Source organism: Hemitrygon akajei, unplaced genomic scaffold, assembly GCF_048418815.1.
Source record: "Hemitrygon akajei unplaced genomic scaffold, sHemAka1.3 Scf000082, whole genome shotgun sequence".
NCBI classification, from domain to species: domain Eukaryota; kingdom Metazoa; phylum Chordata; class Chondrichthyes; order Myliobatiformes; family Dasyatidae; genus Hemitrygon; species Hemitrygon akajei.
The window spans coordinates 1,496,405-1,518,891 of NW_027331968.1; the positions used below are offsets into that span (position 1 = coordinate 1,496,405).

The window sequence follows — 22,487 nt, forward strand, 5'->3', positions numbered from 1 at the left end:
AAAAACACTCCTACCCCGCACAACTGCGGAGGAGCCGGTGTCACCAGTGTAGAGGCGGCCGCATCGGGAGCAGCGGACACAACGGGCGACCCCGGAAGATTCACAGATGAAGTGTCGCCTCACCTGGAAGGATGTTTGGACAACGGAGAGAGTTCGGCCGTCCGGCCCTTTCACTGTGACACCCCGAACTCCACATCAAATCCGTCCAAACGAATCTGGGCGAACTTTAATGACCAATAAATATAATTCCTCTCAGCGATCAGCTGTCTAAATGATTCCCTGACTCTGAGAGGAAGGGGTATCTATGGTCCACACTGTCAGGGTGTTGAGTTTACCAGGAGACAAAGACTGTAGGGACGAGAGGTTTTCTGTTGACTAATACACTGTGTGTGGACCCCGCTGGCAATTCTGGTGTTGTGACCCGAATCGAGACAAACACCACGCTGCCCACTCCACCAACAACACGGCACAACCGGACACATAACAGGGGACTTTACATCTCACAACACTGGATTCAGTGATGAAACCCGTGATTAATGTTGTTGTCCCACCGAAAAATCCATTAAGGTGCTTTTAAATACGAGTTCTCCCCCACAGGTGACGTCACACAGCTCCCCCCACTCGCCTGACGTCACACATGGGCTCCCCACACCAGGATCTGCCCTGACGGGCGCGGTGTATAACGTCACCCAGGTGCTGCTGTGCTCGAGCTTTATCGGTTTAACGGCTGGGCTAATAATTAAGTGTTTATAAACATAGACTGATTTAACTGAAACCTGCACATTTCCTGTGTGGGTCTGAATTGTGTGTCGGGATGGGATGGGAATCGAAATTATAACCCTGAGAACTCTGTGACCTGGGGCTGGAGGGAAAGGGATCGGGGAAGATATGGATGGAAAAACTAAATACGTGTCTGGTGTAAATATGGAAAAAATATAGGGAAATAATGAAATAATTTGGGAAATGCGGCGGTGGGTCGGGCAATATGTGAAGGGGGAGGAACAGTCACCGAGTCACGTGATCCTGTTTTGCCGCGGATCGTCAGCATTTTCCGAGGCTCCGCCCAACGCCCGTGACGCAATAAGCACATTGCGCATGCTCACATTCCCGGGAACGGCGGTGTTTTTTCGTTCTTTGTGAAAGCGGGACGGCGGTGAGATCGGGATCGGGATCGGGAGGGGGTTCTCGCCCCCTTGGATGGGGAGCCGGAGACGGATTATTATCTGCGGGGCAGCAGCAACAATTTCCCTTCGGTGAGTATTGAAGCCGGTCCCGAGTGGGGAGGTCTGACGTTGGGTGGTGACTTAACTTTCCCGAACTCAAACAAGAGAAAATCTGCAGATGCTGGAAATGCGAGCAACGCGCACAAAATGCTGGAGGAACTCAGCAGACCGGGCAGAATCCAGGAAAAGAGTCCAGTCGACATTAGCGGCCGAAACCCTTCGGCAGGATTGGAGAATAAAAGGTGGGGGTGGGGAAGGGAGAGAGAAAGACAAGGTGATCGGTGAAACCTGAAGGGGGAGGGGATGTACTTTCCCGAACTGGCGGCCTCGCCTCGCTTCCTTCACAGAATCTGCCGGGGTCGGTCCGGGTTGTGAGACATTCACACCGAACCGTCTGAGATGAGCCGGCGCTCAGCCCCTGTTGTTCTGGTCCTATTAGCAGGATGAAGTAAAACATGTTTCTGTATTGTCACTGACAGAGAAATGTATAATTTGTGTTCCATGTGTTATCTGAATGTACTTGCCTGTGATGCTGCCACAAGTCAGTGTTTCTCTGTACCTCTACCTTCCCGTACTTGTGCACTTGGTAATAAATTCAACAGGACCTGAGAAATCTCAGTGAGATTTGATTAGTGATGATTATCTTGGCAGCTCGGTAGGTCGAATGTATGCGACAGTACACTGTTAAATGCAAAACCCTGAACAGTGTCGATGATCAGAGGGATCTTAGACTCCAAGTTCATCGCTCCCTGAAAGAGACTGCTCAGATTGATCGGGTGGTTAAGAAGGCAAATGGCATGGTTGTCTTTATCAGTTGAAGCATTGAGTTCAAAAGTCGGGAAGTTGTGTTGCAGCATTGTAAAACTAGTTAGACCACATCTGGAGTGTTTCATTCAGTTCTGGTCGCTCCCATTCTCGGAAGGATGTCGGGGCTTTGGAGTGGGCGCAGAAAACGTTTACCAGGATATTGCCTGGATTAGAGGGCCTGAGCTTTAACGGGAGGTTGGACAAAATTGTGTTGTTTTCTCCGGAGCTGTGCCGGCTGGGCTGAGACTGGATAGACGTTTATAAGATTACCAGAGGATTAGAAGCCATGTCTCAGAAAGGCAGCGTCCATTATCAAGGACCTCCAGCACCCAGGGCATGTGGTTTTCTCAATGTTACCAGCAGGTAAGGAGGTACAGAAGTCTGAAGGCTCACACTCAGTGATTCAGGAACAGTTTCTTCCACTCTGCCATCCGATTGCTAAATGGATATTGAACCCTTGAACACTACCTCACATTTAAAATATATAGTATTTCTGTTTGTTGCACGATTTTTAATTTATTCACAGAAACATAGAGAACCTACAGCACAATACAAGCCCTTCGGCCCACAAAGTTGAGCCAACATGACCCTACCTTAGGAATTACTATGGTTACCCATAGCCCTCTATTTTTCTAAGCTAGTATTTCTTTATTTTTCTCCAGTGTCTCCAGGTACCTATCCAAAAGACCATATCCTACCCGCCTCCACCACCGTTGCTGGTAGCCAATTCCACACACTCACCACTCTCTGAGTAAAAAAAACTTATCCATAACATTTCATCTGCAACTACTCCCCAGCACCTTAAACTTGTGCTGTCTTTTCATAACCATTTCAGACCTGGGAAAAAGTCTCTGACTATCCACACGATCAATGCCTCTCATCATCTTATACACCTTTATCAGGCCACCTCTCATCCTCCGTTGCTCCAAGTAGAAAAGGCCGAATTCACTCAAACTTTTCTAATAAGGCATGCTCCCCAATCCAGGCAACATCTGTGTAAATATCCTCTGCACGATTTCTGTGGTTTCCACATGCTTCGTGTAGTGAGGCAACCAGAATTGAGCACAGTGGGGTGTGACCAGCATCACATATAGCTGCAACATTACCTCTCGGCTCCTAAATTCAATCCTATGATTGATGAAGGTCAATGCATCATATGCCTTCTTAACCACAGAGTCAACCTGCGTAGCAGGTTTGAGTGTCCTATGGACTGGGACCCCAAGATCCCTCTGATCCTCCACACTGCCAAGAGTCTTACCATTAATGTTATATTCTACCATCATGTTTGACCTAACAAATTGAACCACTTCACAGTTATCTTGGTTGAACTCCACCTGCCACTTTAGAGCCCATTTTTGCATCCTATCAATGTCCCACTGAAACCTCTGACAGCCCTCCACACTATCCACAACTCCCCCAACCTTTGTGTCATCAGCAAACTTGCTAACCCATCCCTCCACTTCCTCATCCAGGTCATTTATCAAAATCACAAAGAGTAAGGGTACCAGATATACTGTAAATGATTTAGTTGTTTATTTTTATTATTTTATTTTGTTTTTTCCCTTCTATAATATGTATTGCATTGAACTGCTGCTGCACGGTTTTCAAATTTCATGACACACACCGATGATAATAAACCTGATTCTGATTCTGAGTGGACAGACAATCTATTTTTCCTGGGGGTTGAAATGTCTAATATATTTAAGGTGAGAGGAGATGTAAGCAGGAAGTTTGTTTCTTTACACAGAATGGTGGGTAGCTGGAAAACTCTGCCTGGGGTGGGAGACCCGACTGGTCACGTGATCCCGTTTGCCCCTCCCATTTAACAGCAGATGGGCAGCACCTGTGCATCTGTTTTCGAGGCCCTGCCCTCTGGATGATGTGACACTCACTTCGCACATGTTCACTGTCTCCGGCCGGGCGGTGTTTTCTTTTCCGCTCAGTGCTGAAGTGCATCATCTATGGGATCGAGGGAAGGGTGCTCACCTCCTGGGTGGGGGAGCCAGGGGTCGGGATCACTGTCTGTGGGCTGAAGATATTGCGTTCCCATCGGTGAGTATTGAGACCGATCCCAAGCGGGGAGATCCGATGTTGGCCGTGAGCCCCGAACTGAGGACCAATTACTCATTTATTTTCTGATTATCTGGGATGGTCAAAAATGTGTAGACTTCACTTAATCTGCATTGAACGATCCAAACCTGGAGCCCAGGCTGTCTATTTCTGCAGAGTTGAAATGGGAGACCCACCAACATATCACGTGAGGCTGTTTACTGTTGATCTGCCCTGCCCTTCACTTTGCGACGCAAGATGATGTGGTGTGTGCTCAGAGTCCCCGGATGGGTCAGGATGCTTCCTCTATGTTGTGTTGGGGGATCTGACGTTGGTCACTGAGTCCCGTTAACTTCCCCCAACTCGCCTCGTTTCCTGAGGCTGCTCACATTTGTCCTTGAGCTTTCTGGCTGTTGTGTCTTCTCCCGGACTGGGGTGGGTGAGAAAGGAGAACGACCCAGGTTGTGGGGATCTTTGATTTCACTGCCTCCTTTACCGAGGGACTGGGAAGTCTAGGGGGGAGAGTGGTTTCTGTGATGTGCACGTGGCCGAGTGGTTAAGCAATCTGAAGGTCATGAGTTTGATCCTCAGGCCAGGCAGTGCGTTGTATCCTTGAGCATGGCACTTAACCACACATTGCTCCTGCACGTTTATAGCCCAGATGGATCAAATCACCTAATCCTGTTCCTGTGTCTTATGTATTACCATGATAGAATGATGGCTCCTTCTTATCCTATATTGTTTTGTGATGTGTGAGGGACAATAAAAGATTGTTCACTGAGATTATTATATTTGGCTTCAACGTTTAAATTTCAGTGAGTTTTGTTCTTAGTAACATTAAGCAGAAATGTTTGGTTCTCCTTTTCATTGTTAATGTGCTTCATTATCTCTCTGGTTAATGTTAGACCTGTGGTGAGAGGTTTATTGGAAGAAAAACCCCAACTGGAAGCAAACCATGGCTAAAGATGTGGGAATAGCAACAAGTGAACTGGCCCGAGGACTGAGAGCATCAACTGGAGAGAACAACTCCGAATCAGCTGACTTGGAGATCCCAGTGAGTCAGTGAGGAGGAAGTTTGGTGAGTCTCATTTACTCAAACACTGGTCCTTTATACATTACATACCTGTACAATAGAAGGTGGGAAATAGTTGGTGAGACTGAATGTGCCCAGAAGAACCATTTATGCCTCTGTCAGACACAGTTGCAAACACACCAGGTCTGGTAATGTGCTTCCAGCAGCCCAGCCCTTTAAAATCACTCCCACTCTGTGGAAGTCGAATCTGGATAAAGTCACTCTGAGACCATACGGTACAAACTCTTTATTCCAAGCACCCGGGGCTTACTTAGTTAGTCGCTCAAACAGGAACAGTCTGTGACTGTTCCCACCCAATCCACTAACTGACTAACAATTCCCCTTACACCACAGATATATCCATCCAGATACCCCCACACAAGACAGGCTGGAGCCAAAGATATTTACTACATGACAGGCTGTAGCCCCTAAAGACAAACTAGAAAATAGTCATAATGGTTTACACACACAGAACAGACTGAAGCTATCCTATCTCTACATGTGAATGCGCAAGGAGATAAGCATCTTGAAACTCTAGCTAGCTACCCACAAGAAGAAACATGGCTCAGCACATCGGTTGATCATCAGCAGTTTCTTTCAGAAAAACAGGCTGCTATTGTTTAACGAAGTGTTAACCATTTTACAGACTTTATCCTTCCCTCCTTTTGATCATTACATTATCAACAACGCAGTAACTTCTTACAGAGATAGCAACTGACGACAGCATTGACTTATCAGTGGGTAAAGACAGGGTACAACAGTAATTGTAACAAAGAAATGTACAACTATTAGGACATAATGCAGTATCATGCCCCACATATTACCAAACAGGCCTTCAAAGATCACCATTTCGACCCTTCGGTGAACCCGTGTAAATCCTGCCCTACTTTCTTGATGCTGTCAATCTCCTTTGCAGTGTGCTCGGAGAGGGGTGTAATGTTAGTAGATTCATCAGGGATATAGGTGCAGCATTCTGTGTCAATAACAGCACAGGTTCCCTCTTTCTCAGCTGGGATAAACTCTAAAGCTGTACGATTCTGTATGACTGTTTGCCAGATTGCAATCATTTCAGTGGATATTTCTGTTACTTGGGCCTGTGTTTCTGTCAGGGCCCCTGCAGTATTGTGGCCAGCTCCTCAAGTGCTGTATCCAAATTGATTTATCTCTCATGAATTCCCGGCTACTCCATAGGAGAGAAAAGTAATCATCCAAAATCAATCAGTCTCAGTTGTTCCTCTCGGCTGCTGGGCACCTGCAAGTATGGCCAGGATGCATGTTTCCCAGTATTGGAAGTTCCGTTTGGTGGGGGCCTGAGACACCATCCCTCAAAACACTGACAGCCACAGTCATCTCTGTCTGGACCACAGGTCCTCATCTCACTTCCCCCGATGTTATTTGAGAAAGCCCAGGCTGAGAATTCCTCACTCTGGTTGAGCAGGATTACTGACATTGGAAGCATAGTTTTACCATGCTGTGGAATTTCAGCACAAACCCAGCAGGCCCCTAGTTCTACCTGTTTGGCATAGGTATGACAGAAAGACAGAAATGTGTTAACATGGGGCCCCCGGATGCTGGGGTGAGCCCTCTCAAAGACATAAACATGAACACCACTAACAACCAATACATTTTCCATTAGTCCGAGAGAGACCTTCTATTCAGTTCCTTCAGTAACATGTTTGGTGCCTAATGATGTATCCACCGAGATTGCCCCTTCAGTTTCACAGCCATAGGAGCGGTCGGTATCACCTGATATGGTCCTCTCCACCGCAGTCCGAGTTTCCCTCAATCCCAGTTCTTCATCAGGAAAAAAAATCCCAGGTTCCATGGTGCAGTGTAGTTCTCTTCCTTGTAAGCCTGTCATACCTGTGAATGTATGCTTGGAAAATTTTGGTTAGTTGGCATATATATTTCCCCATGTCTTCCCCTCGGGTATGAATATCCAATTTTGCTGGTAGACTTTCTGGGAGCAATGGTACACAAGGTCTTAGTCCCCAGGGTGTCTTCATGGGCCGTCCATAAATGATTTCAGCTGGTGACAACCCTGTTTTACCCTGTGGGGTAACCCTCATGTGGAACTGGGTATCGGTAGGACCATCAACCAAGTGAGTCCAGTCTCCACTGTTAGTCTGGCCAGTTTACTCTTCAGAGTGCCATTGGCTCTCTCCACTCTGCCAGCGGCCTGTGGGTGGTGTACACAGTGGAATTGTTGCTGGATAGCTAGTTCGTTACGTACCCCTTTGTTTACTTTCACCACAAAGTGTGGGCCATTGTCAGAGCTCAGCATCTCTGCCAGGCCGTACCTGGGAATTATTTCCCGTAATAATACCTTCACAACAGTGATAGCAGTATTATTGGTAGATGGAACAGCTTCAACCCATCTACTAAACACATCTATAATATCTAAGCAGTATCTATAGCAATGTACTCTAGGCAATTCAATAAAATCAACTTGTAGACACAGAAAAGGGTCCACCTGTCAAGGGAGTCGTACCCGGTGTGCAGGGTACAGGTTACCAACCATTCCCTCCTTTCCCAGGTGTGTACAATTATGTATATAATCGACCAATATTCGTAAAAACTGTGTAGGAACACAAACCTGTCCCGCTGGGGTGATCCAAAAACCTAGGTTGGGATCTTTCTGGCACCCCCATCTGGGACCACAGTTTGTGCTCCTCCTCAGAGGTGTCCCCCTGAAAATTACGTACCTCCCAGATGTCCGGGAAACCCGTTCTGCTTTAGTCATGGAGGGTTGCTTGACGGGAACCCGAGGAGGCTACAACTACTGAGGATTGTGCCGCACTTTTCACTGTCTGATCTGCTAGAGCATTGTGTTTAGTGACACAGTCGGACATGCGTGTGTGGGCAGCACATTTCATAAATAGCCAAAACTCGAGGTAGCTGTAGAGTGGTGAGTAAGTTGTTTACAAAGGTGGCATTACTAATGGGGTGGCCAGAGGAAGTCAGGAATCCCCACGTTCCCAGAGAGCCCCGTAGTCATGTACAATTCCAAATGCATAACAGGAGTCTGTGTAAATGTGCGCACTTTAGTCTGTTGCTGGGAAACAGGCACGAGTCAGAGCAAACAGCTCAGCCTTCTGGGTGGAGACAGCTGCTTCAAAAGATGCCTGCTTAATTACTTCACCGTCCATCATTATTGCATAGTCAGAATATTGTTATCCTGCTGGATCCACAAAAGAGCTTTCATCCTCATAAAACGTTGCCTCGGGATTGAGGGGATATTGCTAAATGGATGGGAGCATCTGTCCTTCTTTTGTGGTGATCCAGACAGGGGGGCAGTTGGTGCGACAGACTTTTTGGCCTGAAATTGCACAGAGATGGGGTACAGCATCTTGGGATCGGTCAATATTAAAAGGTTGTCTTACCAGATATCCCGTCTTCACCTCAAACTCCTTCCCGTATTGGACCAGACCCGCAGCCAAGTCTTGCCTGTCTCCTTCGATGGTGCAGAGTCAGAAACCGAAGATTTGCCAGCCTGAGTCAGGGCTTTGGTGCTCCAGAGAGAGAGATGGGGTCTAGAGTTTACCAGGAGGAGGAGGAGGAATCAAACCAGTAGGATGTGGCTACAAAAGAAAGATCAGAAACGTTTGTAAACTGGTTGACCGGAAAAAAAGGTGGTTAATTTCAGGCAGCAAATGTGGAGAGGAATATATAGACAACGTTTAGGCCGAGCCCCTTCAGCATGCCTAGCCTGTGTACTCCGCCGCTTAGTTGCTCTCTGAATTGCAGAGTTCCTCCAGCTTTTGTGTGTGTGCGGCTCTGTATTTCCAGCAACTGCAGAATCTCCTGTGTTTTATAACTGCATTTTACTTTGGCATTAGATACACATTGATATTGAGTATATTGTTTATGGGAGCCACTTTCTGAGTTAAAACAGCTACTGATTTTTCTATACACAGGGAAAAAGAATGAGGTATGGACATTGAACTGGTGCTTGCAGAAATGGTTAATGGCACCGTGATTACCCAGAGGGCCATGCGTTAAGAATTTCGCCGGCGCTGAAGCACCGATGAAATGCGCAGGCGGCAGGCTGAGGACGTCCCCAAGTATCACGCATGCACGCAGTACACAGAAGGCCTTGAAAATGTCGGGTGCAGGTAAGAGCGATTCTCCGTGTTTTTATATTATACAGCGACTTTGGGACAATTCCTGTGAAATCCGGACACCGTGGCCAACAATCCCGGGACAGTCCTGCTCTCTTCCCGCTCTCTCTCAGCCCCACGATCCGTACATGGGCCCCGGGGAGCTTCCGGTTGATGAGGGAATGGGAACCGATGGATCTCTCAGACAGAGCTGAGCTCCAGCTATCTAAACGCAAGGATTAGGAACTCGGAGAAAGGGAACAAAATCTTTTGCATCAGCAGTAGAGAAAATTACCTTTGTTCTACCTCCAGTCACAAAGAAGAGGAAATCTGCAGATGCTGGAAATCCAAGTGACACACACAAAATGCCGGAGGAACTCAGCATTAGTACTCTTTTCCATAGATGCTGCCCGACCTGCTGAGTTCCTCCAGCATTTTGCGTCTGTGTAGTTTGTTCTACCTCCTCCTGTTCTGAACTTTTCTACAGGTGAGAACATGTTTTGACCCATTCTCTCTGGGTACATGATAATATCAAACACCTTTGCCCTGGGCAACAAGTAACTTTCACATCAGAAATGTGCCAGACTCCAATGAGACAGACTACTGCCCTTCCCTTCATATTCATTGGCATTGCCATCTCCGAGTTCATCACCGTCAGTCATCTGGAGAGGGTTTAGGGGAAATATTTATGTACAACACAGAAACTGGTGTTACCTGTCTGTATTGTGGTGATGCAAAAGTTGCTGGAGAATTTGCAAATGGGAAGAATTGGAGTGAAATTTGGAAATCTGACTTTTTAAAGCGTCATTTAGCAAGCAAGTCACATATGGACAGTGTGCAAAAGCTCTTGCCAGAAAATCCTTCATAACCCACTATAGGCCTGCTACATAGGTTGTGTGAGAGTGCAGATGAATTCGATAGAACTCAGAGGAGATCAACGTTTTTATTGACAGTGATTTGCTAGCTGTGAAAATGAATACCTCTCTATATAAAATTCACTGTGCACATGTTGTCACTGGGTAAAAAAAATACACAGTACATGATTTATGTGCACACTTGTCATTACAAATTAGAGGGGACATTGGTGGGAAGGTGGGGAGACCTCCAGTGTCCCTGATGCCCTCACCTACAAGATGTGTATCCAGCTGCAGCTTGTAACCCAGCACTTTAAGGAGTTGGAACTGGAAATGGATGAATTCTGGATCATCCAGGAGTGGAGGGGGTGATAGATATGATATGAAGAGAGGTGAGTTACACCCAAGGTGCGGAACACAGGAAACTGGGTGAGAGTCAGGAAGGGGAATGAGGTTACATACCCATCGCAGAGTCCTCTTGTGGCCATCCCCCACAGCAACAGTTGGAACACTTTAGAAAGTATTGGGGGGGGATTACCTGGCAGAGGAAAGTCAAAGGTGTGATAGGGGATTCATTAGTTAGGGGAACAGAACAGGAAGGGGACTAATATCCTCGTGGTAAGGCTGCGAGAGCAAGTGTGGTGGAGGGGGGTGCTGATGTGGTTAAAATGATTTGTAGGGGCAATGGGAGCCAGAATGACAGGACAGATAGTGGAGAGGGTGATTTGAATTGAATTGACTTTCTTACATACATATACATGAGGAGTAGAAGTCTTTACGTTACATCTCCATCTAAATGTGCAATGTGTAATTTATAGTAATTTATAATAAATAGTTTGTGCATAGAACAGTCAGTATAACATAGATATGCAATTGTATTAGCATGAATTAATCAGTCTGATGGCCTGGTAAAAGATGATGTCCTGGAGCCTGTTGGTCCTTTTGCTGTGGTACCGTTTCCTGGATGGTAGCAGCAGGAACAGTTTGTGGTTGTGGTGAATTGGGTCCCCAATATCTTTTGGGCCCTTTTCCCACACCTGTCTCCGTAAATGTCCTGAATAGTGGGAAGTTCACATCTACAGATGCGCTGGGCTGTCTGCACCAATCTCTGCAGGTTTATGAGATTAAGGGAAGTACAGTTCCCATACCAAGCAGTGATGCAGCCAGTCAGGATGCTCTCAATTGTGTTCCTGTAGAAAGTTCTCAGGATTTCGGGCCCCATTCCCAACTTCTTCAACTATCTGAGGTGAAAGAGGTGCTGCTGTGCTCTTTTCACAACACAGCCGGTATGTACAGACCATGTGAGATACTTGGTGATGTTTATGCCGAGGATCTTAAAGCTGTTCACCCTCTCAGCCCCAGATCCTTTGATGTCAACAGGGGTTAGCCTGTCTCCATTCCTCCTGCAGTCCACAATCAGCTCCTTTGTTTTTGTGACAATGAGGGAGAGTTTGTTTTCTTTACACGAGTCAAATGTTGTTCAGACCTCAGATAGTGTCAGCAATCAAATGGTTGAGCCTGGTGCGATGAATGTGCTGAGCTGTGTATATCACAATGCAAGAAGCATCATAGGAAAGCCAGATGAGCTCAGGACAGGGAATTATGATATTGTAGCCATTATAGGGGCTTGTTTACACCCAACAGTCTGAGGGATTTAGAGGAACAAATTTGTAGGTAGATTGTGGGCCATGTCAATAAACAAAGGTTGATTCAGTAAGTGATTTTAACTTTACATATATTGACTGGAACTCCCATAATGTAAAAGGACTAGATGGGGTAAAGTTTCTCAAATGTGCCCATAATCAGTACGTAGATTTCCCAACGTAGAAGTGAGCAATAAGCTGTTAGGAAATGATCAGGGCTGGTGACAGAAATTGGTGATCATAATGCCATGAGATTCAAAGTAAATATGGAAAAAGAGTGGTCTGGACCATGGGTTGAGATTCTAAATTGGAGAAAGGTCAATTTTGATGGTATCAGAAAGGATCTGACAAGTGTGGTTTGGGACAGGCTGTTTCCTGGCAAAGGAGTACCTGTAAGTGGGAGGCCTTCAGAAGTGAATTTTTGAGGATGCAGAGTTTGTATGTGGCTGCCAAAATGAAAGTTGAAAGGTAACTGGTCCAGGGAACCTTGCTTTTGAAGAGAAATTGAAGCCTCATATATTTTGTTCCTCTAAATGCCTCAGACTGTTGGGTGCTACCGAGACCCATTAATGACTACAAATCATGATTCCATGCACTGAGTTCAGCTGACTTTTTTTGTTGTCTTCTTTTGGTTTCTCAAAGCTTCTGAATAGTTTTTGTTCTTTTGTTTGCCCTCTCTTTGACATTTATGTTGGCTTTGGCTTCTCATTTTAGCCACAGTTGTGTCCTCCTGTCTTTCTAATGCTTCCACTTCTGTGGAATCACTCAGGTCCCGAATTGCTCCAGAAACTCCAGCCACTGCTGCTCAATTGTAACTCCTACCCTTTCCCTTCCAAACAAGTTTGGCCATCTTCTCAGCCATAGAAACATGGACAAGTTCAGTAAAGAAACAGGCTCTTTGTCCCATCTAGACAATGCCAAAAAAGCATGTAAACTTGCAGTGCGATCTGGACCAGCTGGCAAAATGGTTTGAGAAATGGAAAAAGGAATTTAATGCAGACAAGTGTGAGTTGTTGCACCTTGGTCTGACCTACCAAGGGAGGTCTTTCACAGTGACTGGTCGGGCACGGAGGAGTGTTGTAGAAGAAAGGGACCTGTTGTAGAAGAAAGTCCTTAATTCAACAAAAGTGGTATCACAGTTAGATAGAGACGGAAGGAAAGATTTTAGCCCAATGGCCTTCATGAACAAAAGTACTGACAACAATAGATGGATGTTATGTTGACTTGTAGAAGACATTGGTGAGGCCTAATTTGGAGTATTGTGTGCAGCTTTGGTCACCAATCTACAGGGAAGATGTAAAGACTTTGAAAGAGTTCAGAGAAAATTCACAAGGATGTTCCCAGGTCTGGAGTACTTGGGTTATAAGGAAAGATTGAGTAGGTCAGGACTTTATTCCTTGGACTGTAGGAGATTGAGGGGAGATTTGATTGTGATAGAAGGGCATTGATAGTGTAAATGTAAGCTGGCTTTTACCACTGAGATGGAGTGGGAATACAACCAGAGGCCATGGGTTAAGGCTGAAAGGTGAAATGTTAAGGGGAACATGAGGGGAAACTTCTTCACACAGAGAGTCATCCGGGTGTGGAATGAGCAGCCAGCTCAAGTGGTGCATGCGAGCTCGATTTCAACATTTCAGAGGTTCATGTAGGTACCTGCATGGTAGGGGTATGGGAGTGGGCAGATTAAATAGTTCAGCACAGACCAGATGGCCCACAGGGCATGTTTCTGTGTTGTAATTTTCTACAAGAATGTGAAATATTACAAAAATTCACTCTGTCTTTTGAACAGCTGTGCAGACCAACCATTCACCTCAACAGGAATTTTCTATATGGCATTAAAACTGTGGCACTTTAAGTTAATAATACATAAAAGAAAATCCCAGATAGATAGATAGATAGATAGATAGATACTTTATTCATCCCCATGGGAATATTACAATGGGGAGATGCACATCAAGAAAGACTAATTGCGTGAGACTGTTTCAGTTACTGTGGGGTGAGGAACCCATGCAGCTCAGCAGGAACAGGGAATAATACCAATGGAGAGAGTCAAACTGAGCCAGGTCACAGATTGGAGACGGCAGAAATGCCCCATTCTTATAGAAACAGGAAGAGCATCAGGGAATTGATGGTCATTGCAGATACCAGCTCTCTGCCCAGTCAGGAGAAGATTTCTCTGTCCAACTTGGGTTGAACCTCACTGTAACAGTGTGATACCAGATCAAACCTTGGCAACTCATGTAATCTCATTTGAAATGTTGTCCTAAACCCATTGATGGATTTTGTAAATCTTTTACAGGTTGAAAATGACAAGGGATTTGTCTCCAGGAAGTTCAAACATGGCACACCAGTTTTGTTGTCTCTGTCCAGATATTTAAGAAGGTTGAGCAAGAGATTCAATCGACCACCCTTCCTGCTCAGACAGTGGGGAGGGATTCACTCGGTCATCTGACCAACTGGCAAGCCCGTCATTTTGTACAGGAGAAAGGCCATTCACCTGCTCAGACAGTGGGAATGGATTCACTCGGTTATCACAATTGAAGGTACATCAGCAAGTTAACACTGGGCAAGGCCATTCACCTGTTCTGTGTGTGAGAAGGGGTTCAGTCGGTCTTCCCACCTGTGGACACACCAATCAGTTCACACCACACCAGGCAAAGGCTGGTGATCTGCTGAATATCTGAGAAAGGATTCACTCAGTCATCTGACCTAATGGCACACCAGCGTGTTCACACTGGGGAGAGGCCGTTCAGCTGCTCAGTCTGTGGGAAGACTTTCACTCGGTCATCCAACCTGCACAGTCACCAGCGAGTTCACACTGGGGAGAAGCCATTCATCTGCTCAGTCTGTGGGAAGGGATTCACTCAGTCATCCACCCTACAGAGTCATCAGCGAGTTCACACTAGAGAGAGGCCATTCACCTGCTCAGAGTGTGGGAAGGGATTCACTCGGTCATCTCAACTACTGGCACACCAGCAAGTTCACACTGGGGAGTGGCTTTTCACCTGCTCAGAATGTGGGAAAGGATTCACTAAGTCATCCACCTTACTGGTTCATCAGCGAGTTCACACTGGGGAGAAGCCGTTCACCTGTTCAGTCTGTGGGAAGAGATTCACTGAGTCATCACGCCTACAGAGTCATCAGCGAGTTCACACTGGGGAGAAGCCGTTCACCTGCTCAGTCTGTGGGAAGAGATTCACTCAGTCATCCCACCTACAGAGTCATCAGCGAGTTCACACTGGGGAGAAGCCGTTCACCTGCTCAGTCTGTGGGAAGAGATTCACTCGGTTATCCCACCTACAGAGTCATCAGCGAGTTCACACTGGGGAGAAGCCGTTCACCTGCTCAGAATGTGGGAAGAGATTCACTGATTCATCCACCCTACAGAAGCATCAGCGAGTTCACACTGGGGAGAAGCCGTTCACCTGCTCAGAATGTGGGAAGAGATTTACTCAGTTATCCAATCTACAGAGACATCATCGAGTTCACACTGGGGAGAAGCCATTCACCTGCTCACTCTGTGGCGAGGGTTTCACTCTGTCTTCCAACTTACAGAGACACCAGCGAGTTCACACTGGGGAGAATCCATTCACCTGCTCAGTCTGTGGGAAGAGATTCACTCGGTCAACCACCCTACTGAGTCATCAGCGAGTTCACACTGGAGAGAGGCCATTCACCTGCTCAGAATGTGGGAAGAGATTCACTCAGTTATCGAATCTACAGAGACATCATCAAGTTCACACTGGGGAGAAGCCATTCACCTGCTCAGTCTGTGGGAAGAGATTCACTGATTCATCCACCCTACAGAAGCATCAGCGAGTTCACACTGGGAAGAGGCCGTTCAACTGCTCAGTCTGTGGGAAGGGATTCACTGATCCATCCAACCTACAGAGTCATCAGCGAGTTCACACTGGAGAGAGGCCATTCACCTGCTCAGAGTGTGGGAAGGGATTCACTCGGTCATCCCAACTACTGGCACACCAGCAAGTTCACACTGGGGAGTGTCCTTTCACCTGCTCAGAATGTGGGAAACGATTCACTAAGTCATCCACCTTACTGGTACATCAGCGAGTTCACACTGGGGAGAAGCCGTTCATCTGCTCAGAATGTGGGAAGAGATTCACAAACTCTTCCACCCTTCAGAGACATCAGCGAGCTCACACTGGGGAGAAGCCGTTCATCTGCTCAGAATGTGGGAAGAGATTCACAAACTCTTCCACCCTACAGAGACATTAGCAAGCTCACACTGGGGAGAAGCCGTTCACCTGCTGAGAATGTGGGAAGGGATTCAGTCAGTCACCCAACCTACAGAGACATTAGCAAGTTCACACTGGGATGAAGCCGTTCACCTGCTCAATCTGTGGGAAAGGATTCACTCAGTCATCTCAACTACTGGAACACAAGTCAGTTCATAGTGGGGAGTGGCCATTGTTATGAATCCCTAGGTTTCGTTTGATATGGACTGTCATTTTAAGAGAGATTAAGAAGGTGAATCAGTCTGACTTGCAGCTTGTTTACATTGCTCGCAGACTGTTTAGATTTAACCGAGGACACAGACACTCAAGAGTCAGACGGAGATGGATGAAAAATGGAAGGATTGAAACCAGGGAACTAGTGGCCAAAGGTCACTGTTTGGAACTTTCCTATGCCCACAAGGGTGGGATAATTATCCATTCACCATACATCGAATGTGTGGTTGTCACCTCATTTAACCCATAGGAGTGGATCTGATTTGGGATATCCTGTGGAGACCACTTATGTGTTAACCCTTGCCTGAGTGTGATGTGGTTATTCATTTGAAGATGATACCCCTCATGACAAGTCACTTTCGGTGAAAATTCGTATGTAGATTTGTAAAGATGACAGATAAAATCTACAGCACCTGTTCTCTCATTTTAACACTGTGGAACCTGTGACAGACAGACGTACTTTATTGATCCTGAGGGAAATTGAGTTTCGTTACAGTCGCACCAACCAAGAATAGTGTAGAAATATAGCAATATAAAACCATCAATAATTAAATAATAATAAGTTAATCTTTGCAAGTGGAAATAAGTCCAGGACCAGCCTATTGGCTCAGGGTGTCTGACACTCCGAGGGAAGATTAGAAAAGTTTGATGGCCACAGGCAGGAATGACTTCCTGTGATGCTCAGTGTTACATCTCGGTGGAATGAGTCTCGGTGGAATCAGCCAGATGTACAGGAGTACATCTGGCTGAATGTACTCCTGTGCCTAACCAGTACATTATGGAGTGGATGGGAGTCATTGTCCAAGATGGCATGCAACTTGGACAGCATCCTCTTTTCAGACACCACCGCCAGAGAGTCCAGTTCCACCCCCAGAACATCACTGGCATTACAAATGAGTTTGTTGATTCTGTTGGTGTCTGCTACCCTCAGCCTGCTGCCCCAGCACACAACAGCAAACATGATAGCACTGGTCACCACAGCCTCATAGAACATCCTCACCATCATCTGGTAGATATCAAAGGACCTCAGTCTCCTCAGGAAATAGAGACGGCTCTAACCCTTCTTGTAAACAGCCTGAGTGTTCTTTGAGCAGTCCAGTTTATTGTTAATTCGTATCCCCAGGTATTTGTAATCCTCCACCATGTCCACACTGTCCCCTTGGATGGAAACAGGGGTCACTGGTGCCTTAGCTCTGCTCAGGTACATCACCAGCTCCTTAGTTTTTTTCACATTAAGCTGCAGATGATTCTGCTCGTACCATGTGACAAAGATTTCCACCATAGCTCTGTACTCAGCCTCATCTCCCTTGCTGTTATTGGAGTATAAAAGTATAAATTTACCAAAACTATGAAGTCAGTTTTGAAACTTGCTATTTGATTGAAACTGCTATTTGATATGCATGGGTAGAAGAATGAAAACTTAAGAATGTAGAAGACAATAGTATGTTAATGAGAGGTAGCTAAAGAACTAAATAAATGTAGATTAGAACATAATTAAGTCACATAATCCTAGGACTATTATTTGCTATGCATGTATGCTAAAAATGTAGAAGACAATGGTATCTTAATGAAAGGTAGCTAAGAGATGTAGATTAGAACATGATTAAAGCAATGAGTAGAAACAATAGGGACATGATGTACGTGAGGTACGTGTAATACGCAACTATAGACCTATTACATATGCTAATACAACTGGATCAGGAGATTGCTATAAAAAATGCTGTGTCCGAGGATCGGGGGGCAATCAGCGATTAGCTCAATGACTGTCTCAGCTTTGATTTGCAAATTAAAGTTTAACCCTTCTGGAAGAATCTTCTGCATCTCTTGGTCATTGGTGGGGCACGAGAAACCACGACAAAATTGGCGACCGCGGCAGGACCGGATAGAGACCCGCGGAAAGGAAACGGCAGATTGGGGACGCTTCCTAGCCCTCTAGGGACCCCCACAAGGCTAACAGAATTAAAGGTACACCCAAACAAAAGGTAAGTGCTTTTCGCGACAATTTGGACTAAGAATTCTGTTGGCTTTGGGGAGGTCTTGGAGTCTCAGAAGTGTGGAACCACTGCCGAAGGGTCTCTCCGGTCCAAAGAATCTGGCAGAATTGGGGGTTAACAGAGGAGGCTCAGAGGATTGATCAAGAACATTGCAGTGAGGGTAAGTACAAATAAGTTAATAAGAAGTTAAGTTAAGAAACATTCCACGTGGTGTTGGTAAATCCCTGTGGGTATCACTTCGTATGAAACGAAGGGCTGAACAGGCAGGGAAAGGAAAATAGACTAGGCGTAGAATTAGAGTAAGTTTAGTTAAGAAAAAGTCCACGTGGTGTTAGACTAGGAAGAAAAAGTCCACGTGGTGTTAGACTAGAGGAAATAATATTATCCAGTAAACAAACTGAATCTCTGAAATACCTTAAAAAGAGTGAATAACATGACAGGTAAAGGAACAGCAGTAGAGATTCTGAGCAAAAAATTCCCGTTAATTAAAAATGAGATCAGAAAAACTTCAGAAAAATGAGAAAAAAGAACCAAAAACCTGGTCACAAAGTGGCCAAGAGAAGGAACGTTTGATGTAAATTTGTGCGAAGAAATGGAGGGACTAATAAAAAATGACAAACCAACAGATAAATCTAAGAAAAGAGGGCAAAAAAGAGAACGAGAAGTGGAAGTGCTAAAACTCTTCAGAATGGAGGGGGAAAGGCTGAGGAGGACAGGTAGAATATTGATTACAAGCGAGGAAAACACTAAGGTGCTGGAGAAACAGCCTGTCAGAGAGAGAGAAGGGTACGATGAGAAGCTGGCTTCGGCTCCGTACCCGGATGCGAAAGAAACAGAAAAACCCCCTCCCTATAATGAGGAAGGAACCCCTAAACAGTGCCCCCTGCTGACGGGAACAGTAAACATGCAGGGAGAAGTACAGGTTTGGGATAATGAGGAGGAAAAAAAAACAATACGAGAAGGAAAAAGCGGCGATATGGAAGGAGATACTGGCAGAAAGGATAAAGATAGAACAGGTACAGAGAGAAATGGAAGAAGGGATTGAACGAATGAAATACTTGAGAGAGGAAAAGGAGTATGAGGAGTATCGGTTATACCATAGAAATAAACAGACTAGAAAAGAAAGTGACTCATCGGAGGAGCAAGTGTTAAGTGGAAAGAGAGGATACGAGAATTTGTGGGGAAGAGGTAGGGGGCAGAAACCTAGAAGGACAGAAGGAGGCAGTAGGGGAGCGACTTGCGGAAGTAGAGAGAGAGCTAGATAAGTTACTGAAAGGGGATTGCCAGGAGAGATGCGAAAAATACTCTAGGGGCTAACCAAGTATTGAATCAAGACAGAAAGGGAGGACTCCACAGGGAGACCGAGGGAAGAGCAGGACCCCGGAGACATTTGTGTGGGAGGCAGTAAAGACATACCCTGAGGCAGTTGGGGAGTCAGGTGAGGAGGAGAGCCGGGGCAGGTGGGAAGAAGGAGGAAGAATGATGCCGTTGTTAGTTAAAGGATCAGGACAAGTGCAGTATATCCCTTGGGGATCCCAGTACCTAGAAGGGCTGAAAAACACTCTGCCCAATTTACATGAAGGAGCAGGGAAATGGATTAGAGCCTTCGAAGAAGAAACAGCGCGACGATTATTGGCTATGGGAGATTTGAAGGCACTGTTGATAAGGTTGATGGGAACCTCCAAATTTAACGAACTAATGGAAATGGCTGGCATAGTAAACTCGAACGACCCGAGAACTGATGGAGATGGGTTTGACAGAGTGAGGCAGAGGGTCTGGCAGGCCCTCAGAAAGCTTTATCCACCTAAAGTGGACCCCAAAGCCTTAAAAGGGGATCCACTGGGAGACACTGAAAACCCAGCAGCCTACGTAGAAAACCAGTTGAAAAGGTGGAGACTGGAGACTGAGCAAGAGGTGGAGAATATCTTATTTATGACCTCACTGTTACGACATAGCATTTTGGATGCAATGCCTCCACAAGTAAAATCCAAACTGGAGGAAGTGGTTGGGCTGACGTAAATGACCACAAGAATTTAGAGACAACGTAGTCCATGCGGTTGAGAAATACCGGAAAGACAAACGAAGGTTGGCTAAGCAGCAGGAAGAGGTGCAAAGAAAGTTAATACAAATGCAGCTCGAAGAACTCAAAAAGAAGGAAAAAGAAAAACAAAAAGATGCTGCCAGCAACCACCAGTTCGAGTACAGCCATCGAACTGGACAACACACTGTTATATGGAGGGACCGATCATACTGTAAGACAAGGGCTGGAAAACCCCATGCCAATAAATGTCTTTGAGGGAGCATTCTCACAAATGCCCTATCAGGGACAGACTAAATTCAAACAGCCCAGACAGGACTGGAAGTCCCAAGGAGGGGGACAGAGGAGCTATGGGCAAAGGGGACCAGTGAGGAAACAGTGGGAAAGAGAGGTAGAGAGATTGTGCTGGGAATGTAATCAGCCAGGCACATGAGAAGAGATTGTCCGTTTATACTATGGCCTGTCACACACCAGTAGGAACCGATAAGAAGGGAACTAAAGTTTAGCCAAGGACCAGCCCCCACAGGCCCAAGCGGACCTGTGGACCCCTATGCGAGGTATTAGGGGTGCCCCAAGAACTTGAGTGGGAAGGGACATTACCCAATGATAACAAGGGAGGCAGATGAGGAACCCATTGTTCAGGTTATGTTAGCAGGGCAACTGACACCAATGATGATAGATACTGGAGCCACGTACACTTGCGTACAGCCACAGTATGCCCTTCACCTTCCCATGTCAGGAAAGTTTATTAAGACGGTAGGGTTCTCGGGGAAAACACAGTTGACCCAGTGCACGGCTCCAGTGCGGTTGAGAATGGGAAATAAAGAAATTGTTTTGCCGGTGCTAGTATTTCAAGGAACTCCGATTAATTTGTTAGGCAGAGATGCCTTATTGAAACCGGAATTAAAATTAGAATGCACCAGAAATGGGCTGAGTGTGAAAAGAGCAGGGGCTTAATTGATAGTGCAAGAAGACAAGAAGGCTAATGTCTTTTGGATAGGAGACATCGCAGATCAGATTCAGGAAACCTGGGAAAAATGGAAAAAGGGCGTGCAGGCTATATTACCCAGGGCTGTAATGCCCAAATCTGAGCTACATTGTACAGTGATTTTTGACGAGACTCAGAACAGGGAGTTTAGAGGAGAGATGGCACCTGGAGGTATGTACCCAACAGCACCTGGAAGGGGGACTGTGATAATTGGAAAGCAGGGGACAGCTTTACAAGTTAAGTGGAACACCTTTTTAGAAAAATGGTACAGGATACCGGAGGCTGCGCCCCACGTAACGTTATTGGTAAATAAGGGATATTAGTCTAAAGACTTAGGACCTTTAGTTAAGAGTGCTGAAACCGTAACAGTGTGGAGCAAAATCACGCCAGAGGTGTGGAGATCAGAAGACAACGATTGTATTAAAATAATGATAAGTGTAGATATGGTAGGGACAGTGAGAGAGGTCGAAATAACTCCCCAATCACACATGCCCTTGCTGGGAAAGGAAAGGCCAGCAGAAAGATGAAAGGTTAGATGAGTTGCCGTCTATGCTGTGGTCACAGCATGACACGGACGGAGGGAAAATAAAAACAGCTAGTGGAAATAAGGCTGAAAAGGGGAGCAATTCCACCCAGGAGACCACAATACCCACTAAGACCAGAAGCAGAAGAGGGAATAGCATCGACAGTGCAGGGGTTGCTTGAAATAGGAGTGCTTAAAAGAACAAACAGTCCATGCAATACCCCGTTGCTGCCGGTCTTAAAAGCAGATAAATCTAAGTGGAGATTGGTGCATGATTTGCGAGCGGTAAATGATGTGGTAGAGGACTGGCCAGCGGTAGTCCCCAACCCACACACGCTTTTGACTAATGTTCCACCAGAAGCAAGTTACTTTTCAGTGATCGATTTGTGTTCGGCTTTCTTCAGCATTCCTCTAGCCGACCAGTGTCAGTATCTGTTTGCATTTACTTACAGAGGTGCTCAGTATCCCTATACCAGAATGCCACAAGGTTTTAAACATTCACCAGACGTTTTTAATCAGTTGTTGAAGGCAGACCTAGAGGGCATGCCATTGGAAAGTACATTGTTACAGTATGTGGATGACCTGTTGATTTGCTCCCACAGCGAGGAACAGTGTGAGCAGGACACTATAACTCTGTTAGAGAAGCTGGCGCATGGAGGACATAAAGTATCCAAAAAGAAACTGCAATTTTGCACGCAGCAAGTGGAATACTTATTCAGGGTAATAT

The 22,487-nt window shown here is 45.9% G+C and overlaps 1 pseudogene; it reads left to right on the forward strand.

The window, feature by feature from the left end:
- Positions 1-1,114: 1,114 nt before the first annotated feature.
- On the forward strand, positions 1,115-20,143 carry LOC140722635 (uncharacterized; annotated as a pseudogene).
- Positions 20,144-22,487: the final 2,344 nt, after the last annotated feature.